This window comes from Oryx dammah, unplaced genomic scaffold (genome assembly GCF_014754425.2).
Source record: "Oryx dammah isolate SB20612 unplaced genomic scaffold, SCBI_Odam_1.1 HiC_scaffold_2, whole genome shotgun sequence".
Classification (NCBI taxonomy): domain Eukaryota; kingdom Metazoa; phylum Chordata; class Mammalia; order Artiodactyla; family Bovidae; genus Oryx; species Oryx dammah.
The window spans coordinates 162,108,387-162,122,285 of record NW_024070186.1 but is presented as its reverse complement, the minus strand read 5'-3'; the positions used below and the strand labels follow the sequence as shown (position 1 = coordinate 162,122,285).

Below are 13,899 nucleotides of genomic sequence, written 5' to 3'. Positions count from 1 at the left end.
GGGGCCAGCACCCAGTGTTCAGGGCAGACAGTGCTCCCCTTCCCCCCGGGGGCTCCCACACACACTGTGCCTCCAGGCACCATGCTCCTCCTCTCCTGGCAGAACTTGGTCCATGCCATCCTCCAGGTCTCAGCTTAAATGTCACCTGAAAGTCTCCCCTTTGGACAGAACTTCCCATACCCTCTGACATATGGCGCGTCACCTATTTAGCGCATCCGCGCCCCGCTTTGTCTCCATCTTCATGCTTATTAGAATAGGTAATTACACGGTTCTTTCACTTGTCTTCAGGGTTGGTGTTGATCTCTCCCACTAGAGAATAAGCTTCAGGAGGCAGAGATCCTGTTGGATTTGCTCACTGGTCAACATGTCAGCTGAATACAACAGAGCCTGACACAGCTCTTGACATGGGGTCTGAAATGTTTACGGAGTACATGAGAAAGGCAATGAGTGACCCCAGAAAAGCGACTCTGCATGTCATAAACAACGCTCCAGGCGGAAAATTGTTTCAGAAAAAAAAAAAGAGAGAGAGAGAGAAAAGGAGAGTGTCCATTTGCAGTGCTGGGATTCAAAATGACTCTCCTTTACCTGGCGCTGCTCTACAGTCATGTTTTCCAGGAATTCCTGGTGCTTTAAAGGATACAGCTTATTCATTTGCACCTCCCAGCTGCCACCTACCTTATGTATTTTTATCTTAGGTATCCTGCAAAGATAATTCTTTCTAAAAAAGAAACGAAACAAGCAACATAAATTACAATAAAAGGTGAAAACCGAAGGCAGAGAAGTAAAACAGAGTCCACGGGGAGGTTAATGTGTAAAAACTATGCCAGCAGATCCTAGACACTGTTAGGACTGGACTGTAAAATCTGCTGTGGGCCTCCTGGCAGGCTTTGTGAAAAGGGAATACGATCATTTGTTCCACTTAGAATGTCTGGTACATAAATTACCAAACAGTATCTCCAGAAAAAAACTAACTTTCTTCTGATCCTGAAACCAGAGATAACACAGTGATAGTCAGCACAGCAAATGACAACAGGAAGTATGAATTTTTTTATGGCCTATTATCTTTCTTGGTTCCCTTCATTTGTTTTCAATACTATTTTGTTCTTCGCCTTTGAGTGTTAGACTCAGCTGTATCCACTCTTAAACTTCGGTCTAAATGATCTATCTATTCTTTCTCCATGTGACTAACACTGAAGTGTTAGTCATTCAGTCATGTCATGTCCTACTCTCTGCAACCTCACGGACTGCAGCCCCCCAGGCTTCTCTGTCTCTGTAATTCTCCAGGCAAGAATGCTGGAGTGGGTTGCCATTCCCTTCTCCAGTGAATCTTCCCAACACAGGGATCAAACACAGGTCTCCTGCACTGCAGCAAATTCTTTTCCTGTCTGACCCACCAGGCTATTTTTATTTTTTTTCAAAATATGATATCAAGTGGCTTTCTTATAATATCTCTCAAGATAAGCACCAAAGCACCATTCAGGAAAACTGAATTTGTGGAGTGGTCGGCAACAATTCTTCATCCTCATTATGCACCTTCCCAGGTTACTGGAAGTTCACACAGACTAAACCTATCCAAGTTTCATTTGTAAAACAAAAATTCACCAGAAAACAAAGGGTCTTTCCAAGAACCACAGGAACATTAACGACAGAAATGCTTGTATCAAAGAACTTTGGAGTGAAAATTTCTTGTCTGTATATTACAAGGTAAAGAAATGGGTGAGGAGGGAATATTCTCAGAAATCTATGTTAGCTCTCAGCTTACCTGACTCAGGAGCATCAGTCCTCAGTGAGAGAGGCACAATCCTTTGTCCTTTGATCGACAGGGAAAGAGAGGCTCAGAGAGGCTCAATAACTTGCCCAAGGTCACACTGCTAGAAGCTGCAGAGTCTGGACTCAAAAGTTAGGTGTGCGTGGATCCAAAACCTGTGTCCTGTCACACCTTGGTCCTCAGAGAGTTTGGTCTTCTCCAAGCTTTTCCGACTCCAGAATACCTCCATTAGCTTAGGTCAGTGCACCCTCATTTTGAAAGGCAAGGTTTTTCTCCTTATCTAGCCAGCATCTTACCTGCAACAATTCATACTGACCAAATGTACCAAATGAGAAGCAAGAAACTTCCTCACAATCAAGAGCCTCATGTTCTAAAGAGAGGCATCAATTCTCCTCTATATTCTCCCCTAGGTAATTCCAGAAATTTCCCAATATGTGCAAATGAGAGTATCTTCCTCCCTTCCGGGAATTTCTGTGTGTGCAACCTCCCTTCTCTTTATCAGCCTTTGCAATCAGCAGCAACCTGGCCTGGACCCAGCTTTCTAAGGCTACCCCAGGAAAAGATGTGGTTTTCACAATGGGTGCCCTGACAGTGCGTCTCGCCACAGACCAGCCTTCCCTTCAGAAAGACCCAAGAAGGAGCGTCAGACCCAGATCATCTTTAAGAGACTCACTTTATGTTTTAAAATGTTTTATTTTGTATTGGGATATAGCAGATTAGGGCTTCCCTGGTGGTTCAGATGGTAAAAAATCTGCCTGAAATGCGGGAGACCCGGGTTCGATCCCTGGGTCAGGAAGATACTGTGGGGATGGGAATGGCACCCCACTCCAGTATCCTTGTCTGGAGAATTCCATGGACAGAGGAGCCTGGCAGGCTACAGTCCATGGGGTCCCAGAGTAAGACCACAACTGAGCAACTAACACTTTCACTTACTTTTTTCTTAGCAAATTAACAATGTTCTGATAGTTTCAGGTGAGGGAAAAGGACTCAGCCATATATATATACATGCATCCATTGTCCCCAAACTCCCTTCCCATCCAGGCTGCCACATAGCGTTGAGCAGAATCCCATGAGCCCTTGTTGGTTATCCATTTTAAACACAGCAGTGTGTACGTGTCCACCCCAAACTCCCTGACTATTCCTCGTCCCCCACTACCCCCTCAGGAACCATAAGTTCACTCTCTAGTGCTGGTCGCTTAAGCCGTGTGCAACTCATTGTGACCCCACAGACTACAGCCCGTAAGGCTCTTCTGTCCATGGAATTCTTCAGGCAAGAATACTGGAGTGGGTTGCCATTTCCTCCTCCAAGTCTGTGAGTAACAGACTCCCCTCCAGACCACCAGCAACGACCCCAGGGTTGGGGTGGAGGGCTTGTCCCCCGGGAAACAGACAGCCAGCGGCACCACCGGGCCCTGGCCAGGGCTGTTCATGCTGAATCAGCCTCTTGATCCCATGCTCTGTCACTTTCCATCACGAGTCTAATATATTAGTGCTTCTCTCTGCCAATCAATCAGAGCCTGTGCATATGGCCGCTGTCAGCAGTCCTCCACAAGCGGAACTCCATACAGACACCCAGGTCTGTCAGCTCCCTCGGCGACACCCTTGCAGCCACGCTGGGTCCTGCTGGCTTCCCTCTCAATGTATCATCTTGGTTACAGCCAAGAGGAAAATACAAGAATCACATTCTGGGGCCATTTTGCTGCCTCAAGGGACTACGAAATTCTAGTAGCCACAACAACATGACATAATTATTATTAAATGGTAATAGTAACTGTCACTATTATCAGAGCCAGCACCGCTGGTGAACACAAACTGTGTGTGCCAGGCACTTGACTAAAATAATTTGCGGGGCTGATGAATCATCACACTGACCCTGCAACATAGGAATCATTATTTCCAAATGGGGAGACTGAGGCTTAGAGAGTTAGTTAAGTAAAGCATGGAGCTAGAATGTGACAGATCTGAGACTTGAAGCTGGACAGTCTGATTCTGAAATCCTAAACCATCGCCCTGTATGACCTCCTTCCTGCCAAGTGTCTCAACAGGGTACCTCTGCTAGGCCCGTGGACACCCAGCATGCCTCTCAGTGCTGAGCAGAAGAGATGAGCCCAGGACTCCGCAAGAAACTGCTTGAGTCTGCAACTTAATCTTTGGGCCTCAGTGTTCCTACCCATAAAATGGGGATAAAAACGTTTGTGGCAAAGAGTTAACACAACAATGTCTGCAAAAGCAATCCTCCGTGTGCCCAGGGGAACAGAAAGAGCTTCCTACAAACAATAGCTCTTAGGGAACTGGGGATGATTAAAAAAAAAAAAAAAAGGTTTGAAAATTTACATCCATATTCCCATTTCTGAGTTTTCAAAGACTAACAGGAAGGGAACATCTTAAGGAAAGACAGACCCAGTGAAGAGCAAAGTGAAACAAAGTGAAAGTGAAGTCGCTCAGTTGTGTCCGACTCTTTGTGACCCCACGGACTGTAGCCCACCAGGCTCCTCCCTCCATGGGATTCTCCAGGCAAGAGTACTGGAGTGGGGTGCCATTTTCCTTCTCCAGGGGATCTTCCTGACCCAGGGATCGAACCCGGGTCTCCCGCATTCCAGGCGGATGCTTTAAACTCTAAGCCACCAGGGAAGGAAGAGCAAGGTGATGGCAAAAGTTGATCTATTTTGCAGGCAAAGGTCTAATTTTGCTCTCAGGAAAAAGGAAAGAAGGACTGATTCAGCCAGCGACACTTCAGCAGAGTGAGCCGCGGTGTGTACACTGCACTCGGAGTGTTATCAGAGCAGCATGAGCGTGAGGGGGCGATGCCCCAAAACTGCCTGCAGCCAGACAGATGTACTCTCTGTACTCTCTCCAAAACCAGCTCCAAGCATGAGCCCAGAGACGGGGCCCAGGGGCTCCAAGGGGAGAGAGAGGACAAACAAGAGGCAGGTGACACCAGCTCAGACCCCAGTGCAGGCCACTCGTACACACGGAGAACAAACTGTGGTGATAGAAACGGGTGTCCTGCCTTCTCTCCGGGCCCCGGACAGAGTTGGCATCACCGAGCTAAGCAGCAAGCTGCCCCCCTCCGCCGTGTTGAGCCCTGCCCCAAGGCCACGGGTGCGAGGCTTGTACCAACACCACAGAAGCAGAGCTGAGAACCAAGGTCACCTCTGAAACTGACTGAGCCCCCTGTAACTGTTGCCAAAAGGCCCCTGATCACCACTAACAGGCTTGCTGACTCCAAATCAGGCAAAGATTGCCCACCCCAGTAAACACCCTATAGCGCCCCCAACCAATCAGCTGATACCAATCTTCTAGCAGGAATGCTGTCTCAGGGCCACGAAAAGTGGCTACTAACCCACGAAAACTGTCGGCTCTCCCTGGCCCACTGTGCTCGCACTGCCCACATTATCTCTGCCCTTTGTTCTTAATAAACTCCCTCCCTTCTTAAATGCTCTGTGTCTGGAAATTCTTTTCCAACCCAGGCTCAGACTGCCTGAACACACTGCACGCATACGACAAAGCAGCAGCAGAGGCAGTGTGTGCACAGGGATGGACGGACCCACAGGCTATGGGTTGAGACCATTAGGTGAGAAATCCTGGGTGGGCCCCTTACCTGTTGTGGGGCCCTGAGGCACAACCTCTAAACCCGCATACGTCTCATCATCTGTCTGCAAAGTGGAGGCATGAAAGGGTCCAACAGGACCACAGGTCATCCCGACTGGAGAAGGAAACAGCAACCCACTCCAGTACTCTCACCTGGAGAATCCCCGTGGACCGAGGAGCCTGGCCGACTACAGTCCATGGGTTTGCAAAGGGTCGGGCACAACTGCGTGCGTGCACACACCATCCCCATATCCAGCATCTGCTTTGTGCTGAGCACCCTGCTAGATGCCGGGGACACCAGGATGTCTGAGCCAGCTGCGTGCACAGCCCACCGGACTTCAACTTCCAATGGAGTAAGAGAAAGACAGTAAACAGAGCCACTCCAGGACACCCAAAGCCACCCCCTGGGAAGATGGCAAGGAAGGGAATCCACACGGGGAAAGACAGGGTCTCCCTAAGCAAGAAGACACTTGAGTTGTGACCCGAAGGATGACCGGGGAGTGAACAGGGTGAGCCTTGGGACCGAGCACAGGAGGAAGGTGATCACAAGCCAGGAAAACACGGCTCAACACACGGCCACGCAGGCACAGTGCTCAGCAGAGCTTCTATTGTCCAGGAGGTGTTCAAAATGCATAAACTGTATTATCATCACAGCTGCTCTAACAGGCATTGACAGAGTCCCAAGCTTGCAGATAAAGAGACACAGATTTCAGGGGTCAAATGTGAGAGGAAAGTTGAACTCTCCAGACATCCAAATGCTCCAGCCAAACCTTAATACCATCTTCCAAGGCTAGCAGAGCTTCCCAGGTGGTGCAGTTGCTAAAGAACCTACCTGCCAATGCCGGAGACGCAAGAGATGCGGGTTCGATCCCTGGGTGGGGAAGATTCCCTGGAGGAGGAAATGGCAACCCACTCCAGTATTCTTGCCTGGAGAATCCCATGCACAGAGGTGCCTGGTGGGCTACAGTCCATAGGGTGGCAAAGTACACACGCAGTAACTCGAAGGCTAGCAGAGCCTCCAAAGATGGGCCATCAGAGGGGGACTCAGAGCCTTCTGGAAGCTGTTCTCGTCTTCCTGTCAAAATCCATGATCACACCCACTCATGGGAGAAAAACATCGCCATACTCTGAAAAGAAACCTTCCAGAATTCATGATCAAAAAACAGGGATCTGTGTGCAGGAGAGATGCTAGAAAGCCACTGGGAAGAGTGTGTGTGGGTGCTGGGGTGGGAGACAGGATGCTGCTTCTTTGAAGGGCCACCTAGGGAGAGAGCTAGGAAGATAATGCACAAAGATACCCACCAGTGGACCAGCCACACACAAGGGATATCACTGAGAAACCAGAGATTCTTTTTCCCTATAAATGAATCCCCCGTCTTGAATGAAAGACTTTGTTGTAAGCCCCTGAAGAAGGACAGTGGGCAGCGGGGGGTAATTTTTTAGATGCTGTAGGGTTTACCCATCAGTGCTGGGAAGTCCACAGACTAAATTCAGTTAAGGAGATGCATCGGAAGTTTGAGACAAAAGCTGGCTGGCCAAGAAGGCACACTTCTTTATTTACTGTCCTGAAAAATATCTGACAGTGTTTCCCACAACATGCAAGCCAAAAATATATCATGGTATGTTGCTGCACTAAACCTTCCCATAGGGGACTTCCCTGGTGCTCCAGTGGCTAAGACTCCGTGCTCCCAATGCGAGGGGCTCAGGTTCAAGCCCTGGTCAGGGAGCCGGCTCCCACGTGTTGCAACTAAGACCCAGCACAGCCAAATAAATAACAAACAAACAAACAAAAAAACTCTTCCACTGGCTTAAGTGGAATGAAAGTCAAAGTCCTTATCAGGTCTCAGGAGCCTCTATGACCCAACTTCACCAATACAGCTGTGTCTGTGTCTGTTTCAGCCTCAGGGCCTTTGCACGTGCCATTCCCTCTTTCTAAATTGCTCTTCACTCTAGAAGGAATGCTCTTTCTGATTGCTGTGTATTTCAAATGCTTTGAATAGTGTTTGGCAGGTATTAGGTTCTCAATAAATACTTGATCCATATCAACTGTTTTTTTTCCAGTAGTCATGTACAGCTGTGAGAGCTGGACCATAAAGAATGCTGAGCAACCCAAAGAACTGATGCTTTCGAATTGTGGTGCTAGAGAATACTCTTGAGAGTCCCTTGGACAGCAAGGAGGTCGAACTAGTCAATCCTAAAGGAAATCAATCCTGAATATTCATTGGAAGGACTGATGCTGAAGCTGAAGCTTCAATACTCTGGCCACTTCGTGCAAAGAGCTAACTCATTGGAAAAGACTCTGATGCTGGCAAAGATTGAAGGCAGGAGGAGAAGGGGGCAACAGAGGATGAGATGGTTGGATGGCATCACCGACTCAATGGACATGAGTTTGAGCAAACTCTGGGAGATGATTAAGGACAGGGAAGCCTAGCGTGCTGCATTCCATGGGGTCACAAAGAGTCAGATATGACTTCCTGACTGAACAACCATAGCATATCAATTGCTGCTTTTCACCTAGATTTCAGCTCAAATCTCTCCTCCCTGGAAAGCCCTTCAAGTCACTCTTTATCATACTGTCTCATCATAGTTTTTTTAACCCTCGTCCTTATTCTCATAAAAATGCGTTTCCATCCCTTGCTTATTGTCTGGCTCTCCCCAGAACCAAAGAAGCTCCACGAGAGCAAGGTTTTCATTGGCCCTGTTCCCTGAGCAGAACATCTAACATGTGGTATGTTCTGGATAAATATTGATTATGTAAGGTACTCCTTCCCCCAATACAGACACATCCATCCGCAGTGGCAAGCACGCGTCACCCACATCTGTTGCGTCTTCTGACAATGACAGACCAACAATAATGATGGTGTTCAGAGCAACTCCAGATACGAGTATGGTTGTCTCTCTGTATGAATCCAGGGTCACTGGGAAAGATTGAGAGAGGGAGAAGAGGGGGATGACAAAGGATAAGACGGTTGGGTGGCAGCACCAATGCAACAGACATGAGTTTGAGCGAACTCCGGAAGATAGTGAAGGACACTCTCCTTCACTGAAGTGCTTCACTCCATGGGGTCATGATTTGGACATGACTCAGCAACTGAACAACATTTTCATTAGGAACCTCCAGCCCCAACAACCTAGTCTGACCACATTCTCTGTTGAAGTCATCTCAAGGTGCTGGGTACCCCCTCATGTTGAAGCTCCCTCACTGTTTATTCTTTAATTAAAGTTGTAATATTTATACTTGTGCCTTGAGGCAGTATTTTAAATAACGGGAGGAAGGCAACAGGGAGAGCCTCAGACCTTCCCTCAGAACATCATCTCCAAGTCTAAGGTCTTCGGCACAACCAAGTTTCATCTCGGGCAACGTTGGGGAAGGAAATGTGACAAGTGACTGCCTTTGGGGAAGTCATCTGGTATTAATCTGTGGAGTGTGCTTACTACGTGGCTCCCATGCTGGGTGGGGAAAAGCGAGATGAGCTGCCCTGTGTCCTTCAGAGCAAGTGCACTCGGACTTCAACAGTCTTCACACATGCCACTGGAAATCCATGGCCTCCCCAAAGTATTTTCTACGTCAGGTCCGATTTCCCTCTTGGAATGTGTTCATTACTCCACACAGCAGCTTAAAGGATACAAACAAAATGGTCTAATTTGGGGAAAGGTGAAATGTCAGACATATTTATACAGGTCAGAACCAATTTTCTAAATGCAAAAAGAATTTAAAAACTTATCTGAAAGGAATTTTATAAAATAAAATGATTTGGTATGGCTTGTTCTGAAAAGGCTAAATTTGCTTTAAAAAAAAAAAAGTCATCAGAGACATAAGGATGTCGAAGAGGCCTATGCTCAGACATTAGAGGAGTAGGTAAAAAAATAGCATCAATTATCATGAAGAGAAAAATAGGGCAGAGTGGGTGAATTCCAGGAGGAGAAATCTGCTCAGACCCACGTTTTGGCTCGTTTCTGAGTGGAAAACTCTGGGACCGCGGGGTGACATTAAAGACAGCGTGTGCTTAGGAAAGGAACTTTCACAAGATGGTACTTTCATCCCAGGAGGCCGAGGAGAAGCGGGCTTTTCTGCTGATTGAAGAAGAAAAATGCACAACTGCTGTAAAAACTTAATTTCAGGGTATAGATGCCTGTTGCGATGTTGTCAGATGCTCCCAACCCACCTCTTAGCCAGCGGGCGGCATGTCGCTGGTTCCTCCTTTGAATATGAGGAGAGGTCAGGCTTGGAGAGAATGAGGTTCTGTCGAGAAATCTCCCTTTATGATTAACCTCCGTTTCTGCTTCCGTTGGAGCTGTTGTTTAAAAGGAAGTACATGCATGTAAGGGAGGCTGCCAGCCTTCTGCATCCCAGCAGGTGTCATAAGACTCACAACACAGAGCATCTATTTGATAAAAATAACGAAGACTAACGTTGTCTAGGCACTTGCCCATGTGCCAGACCCTGCCCCATGCTTATCGCTTTCTTTAATTCTCCCCTAGACCCTCGGAGGCCAACACCACCATTGAAACTTTCATCTGGCAGGTGAATAAACTAAAGCACAGAGAGGTGAAGCCATTTGCCCAAGGTCGCACAGCAAGCAGGTGTCAGAACTAGGGGCTGGTACTCTTCTCAAGCCTTATCTCTGGATGCTAATGGTGCCCTCGAAAATTGTAAAGGATGAGGCCAGCCTCTTCCTAATCCAACTCAGTCATGGGTTAACATAAGGGAACCCCAGTGGATTCCTTTAGATCCCAGCGCTTTCCAGATGAGCTCAGAGAGCAAGGCCTGGAGTCAGTCCCAAAGTTTGCCTTGAAGCCCCCGTCAGAGACACCTTTACCCTTCATGGGCCCAGGTCCTTGCCTGTGACAAAAAAAGACCTAGCCAAAAATAAAGCTGCCCACAGCTCCAGCCAGGCCCTCTGTGGTCACTTAAAAATTGAAAGGATCCAGGCCCTCTCATCTCTTTTATTTTTCCCTTTGTAACAAAGATAAATGTGAAACAGAGGGTGGATGAACTAGGACAGGGGCAGGGAGCCATCACCGGCTGGGGCGTGTCTTAAACTTGTGCGGAGAAAGCCAGGCTTTTTGTGGGTTTGTTGTTTTTCTTTTTAATAATAAACGTATATACAATCAGTATTATTATAAGAGAACACTCCAGTCACGTGCATCACATTTCGCTCAAACAAAGCGATTCCAGGACATCTCCACTATTACTTTTCCAAGTTCAACTAAGACCCTGGGCAGGGTACCAGTTCAGTTCTCCGGACTGCCAGGCTCGGATTTACAAGCACGTGAGCAACCCCTCCCCACAAGCCCTGAGTCCCGCAGACGCACCTTGGCCCTTGCCCGGGCAGAAGCTGAAAGCAGAAGACCCCTGTTTCCTAGAGGCAGAGAATGGAGCTGGCAGCTCGCTCCGAGGCCAGGGCGGGTCGGGTCTCCCCCGCCCTTTCCGCGTGGGCAACTTCCGGGCTGGCCTGGTCTCTCAGAGCTAAGACCTTGAAGGCTCCCAGACCATCTCGACCAGCTGGCCCCCCGCGCAGCAGTGAGGTGTGAGCGGAGACTCGTCAGCCCTCCCCTGACCTCTAACCCTGCAGAGTTGGGAAACTGGGGCCGACAAAGGGCGACCCTGGCCTTCACGAAGAACTGCTCCTGGGTTTCCTCCCCAGAGTGAAGGTGCCCTATGGCACCAAAGGCCAAGGGGCGCAGCCAGAGTTTCCAAGTCCTGAGTTTCCAGGCTGGCGCCCCCTTCCCCTCCCCATCACCCAGGGTCGAAGGCAGAGACATTTGGGGGCGTCCCTCCCAGTGCCCATGAACACACACTCTCACTCCAGCGCAGCGACCCTCCGCTTCCCCGCCTCCCAGAACAGATTCGGCGCTTCCAAACGCCCTCCCAGGCCACCAAGTGCCTCCTCCCCAAGACCTCGCGAAGGGCGGTGAAGAGACAGCGCCCCGGGGCGCACCGAGTGCACGCTTGCCGCCGGCCAGGAAACCTAAGCAAAGTGCGCAGGCAGATTCCCGCTGCTCGCTGCACCTGCACTCGCTCCCAGGAGGACGGCCGGGGCAGCCGGGGCGCTCCGGAGCGGTGCTTCGAGGCGAGCAAGGGCGTCCGTCTGGAAGGACGCGGGGGCCGGAGGGGTCCTGATCTCAGCTCCCCGGGAGGACGTGCCGGCAAATCTCTCCAACGCACTGAGAAAGTTCCCAGTGTAGCGCGCCCAGCCTGGCCCTGGGAGGAAGCCCGTGCTCGCGGAGCCAGTTCTCCCCTCCGTGGGACCCTCTGGTCAGCTGGGGGGTGGGGCGGAGGACACGGAGGCGGTGGCTCCGCCCGGACTTACCTAGAACTCCCGCCGCGCCCGGCTCCAGTCGCCTTCCGCTCGGCCCCAGACCCTCCGATTCCCCTGCGCTCTGGGCCCCCTCAGCCACACTCACCATGAGCTGGAGGTGGCGAAAGGGGGTGCGGGCTTCTTCCACGCCGGCCGCAACTTTGCTTGCAGGTCAGCCCCGCCCTGGCGCCCCTGCCTGGGCGGCAGGCTGGGCGCAGCTGCGCGCGGCGCGGGTCACGACCGCTGGGCCGAAGCGGCCACTACCAGGCGTGCGGAGCGCCAGGTCCCCCAGTCCCGGGGCGCGCAGTCCGCTCCTCCGCGCTCCGCCCGGGAGGAAGCTCGGAGTTCTCGCGCTCCGGACGCAGGGGCGGGGCGCGCGGCCGTCCCCCTCCAGATGCGGGGTGCCCCGCTGGCTCCTTCCTCCTCCCCTGCCCCGGAGTCGCGCGCGTGGGTCTGGCCGCGGCCGCCGCCTCCGCCGACCGCGGGCTGGCAGAGCGCCCCCGCCCCGCCGCGGGGGCCGCCGGGGGCCGGGGTGAAGCGAGAGGGATTCCCCTCGGCGAGTTCGGGCTTCCCCACCCGGCGCGGACCCCGGGCTCCGTCCGCCGCCGCCGCCGAGGCTGGAGCACCACTTCTGGGCAGCGTAGCCTGTGCCACCCGCTCCAGCTAGAGGAGGTGGTGGCGGCGCGGCTCGCACAGGGACTGGAAAGGAGGTGACCTTCAAACCCCGCGCTCGGGGAGACCGGGAGGAGGGTTGGGGTGACGGAGGGGAGCGGTGTGCACCGGGCTGGCCCGCGAGAGCGCCGGCAGGCGGGCGGCGGAGAGTCAAGAGGAGAGCTTCAAATAAAAATATGGATTAGGAAATAAACAAAGGAGGGCGAGAGAGCGAGCGAGAAAAATGTGTGCATATGTGTGTGCGTGTGCGCGCGGGTCTGTGTGCGTGTGTGCGTGTGTGTGTGTGTGTGTGTGTGTGTGTGTGAGCGCGCGCGACAGGCGCCGAGCGGCTGCGGCGCCAAAAATAAGCCAGGGCGCTAGGGAGCGCCCCCTCCCCTGTACCCCCGCCCACACCGCCTCGGCGGTCAAGCTTGCAGCGCTGGATTCCAGCGGGCCGGGGGAGACGCGTGCTTCCCAGGGCTTCAGCCTTCTGGGGTGAGAATTGGAAGCGGGGTCGTGAGCCCGGGTCTTTGGCATTCCCGAGTCCTGGTCCCAAAGTGGACTTACAGCACCACCACCCCTCTCCACCCCTGCCTATCAGGGAGAGTGGAAGAATCCCCTGGAGAAATGCTAAGAGGAGGAGGTGTCTTGCCCCAGTTGCTTCTGGTCTAGGAAATTTTGAGGCCAGGGAAAGATGGAGCCATACCCTAGTTGCATACATTTATCCAGGCCCCATCGACACCAGGCAAGGAGCAGGTGTGCGCTCGCCTGAGCCACCCCACCCCCGGCCTCTTAACTGGCCCCTAGTCCTGCTCTAGAGGGGTTGTCCAGAGATTACTCTCTCAGCAGTTGCCTGTCCCAAGCCCTGGGACGCCTCGGTAAATCCTACCACCCAGTGAGCACTCACCATCACCACATACTATCTGAAGTATTGACTCTGAACTTTCTCAACAACTAAATGAAGTAGGTGCTGTAGCTTTCTCCATTTCAGACCAGAAAACAGGCTTAGAGAGGTTAAGGCAGCAGCCATATCCGAGTCATATTCTTTCCTGAGCCAGACCCTGGACTCACAGAGCCAGAAATTCAGATTTTTGTTTTTTAATAAACACCTAAAATGGTGATAAAATTGTACGGGAAAGTTAGAAGTCCACAAAGTTATAGTTTGCCCAGAGTCACAGAACTGGCAAGAATCCCAGCATTTACGTAAGACCTACTCTTATGGGGTGGACCACTGCACCACACTGCCTTCTGAGGGGCAGACGGGATTGGGTTAATCCAGGTTCCAGCCTTGAACACCCACTTTGAGGCTCACCGTTCATCTTCCTGCTCTATCCTTTGATTATTTCTGCACTTGAACCATGGCTCCTCTTCCAAGTAGAACTAACTGTAAGATTTCCAAAAGCAGGGACCACGTTACATGTATTGCTTTGTATCATGTATCATTGCTTTCCTAAGTGCCTACCAGACAGTAGACTTGTCAGAGTTACCCTGCAATCCTGTCTGGCTAGGATTTCTTCCAACATTAGAATAAAATAAAGAAAGGGAGCTTCTACCTACAAGAGAATTAAAAAAAAAAAAGCAACAAAA

The 13,899-nt window shown here is 51.1% G+C and overlaps 1 protein-coding gene across 2 annotated transcripts in view; it reads right to left on the bottom strand.

Moving 5' to 3' along the window:
• Positions 1 to 11,955, bottom strand: part of RBFOX1 (RNA binding fox-1 homolog 1) — a 1,681,944-nt gene extending 1,669,989 nt beyond the window's left edge. The window contains exon 1 of one of the 2 annotated variants that reach the window (XM_040256528.1): positions 11,674 to 11,955. The gene's annotated coding sequence lies outside the window, so the exon portion shown is untranslated. The remainder of the gene's footprint in view (positions 1 to 11,673) is intronic. The other variant, XM_040256446.1, reaches the window with a different exon arrangement.
• Positions 11,956 to 13,899: the final 1,944 nt, after the last annotated feature.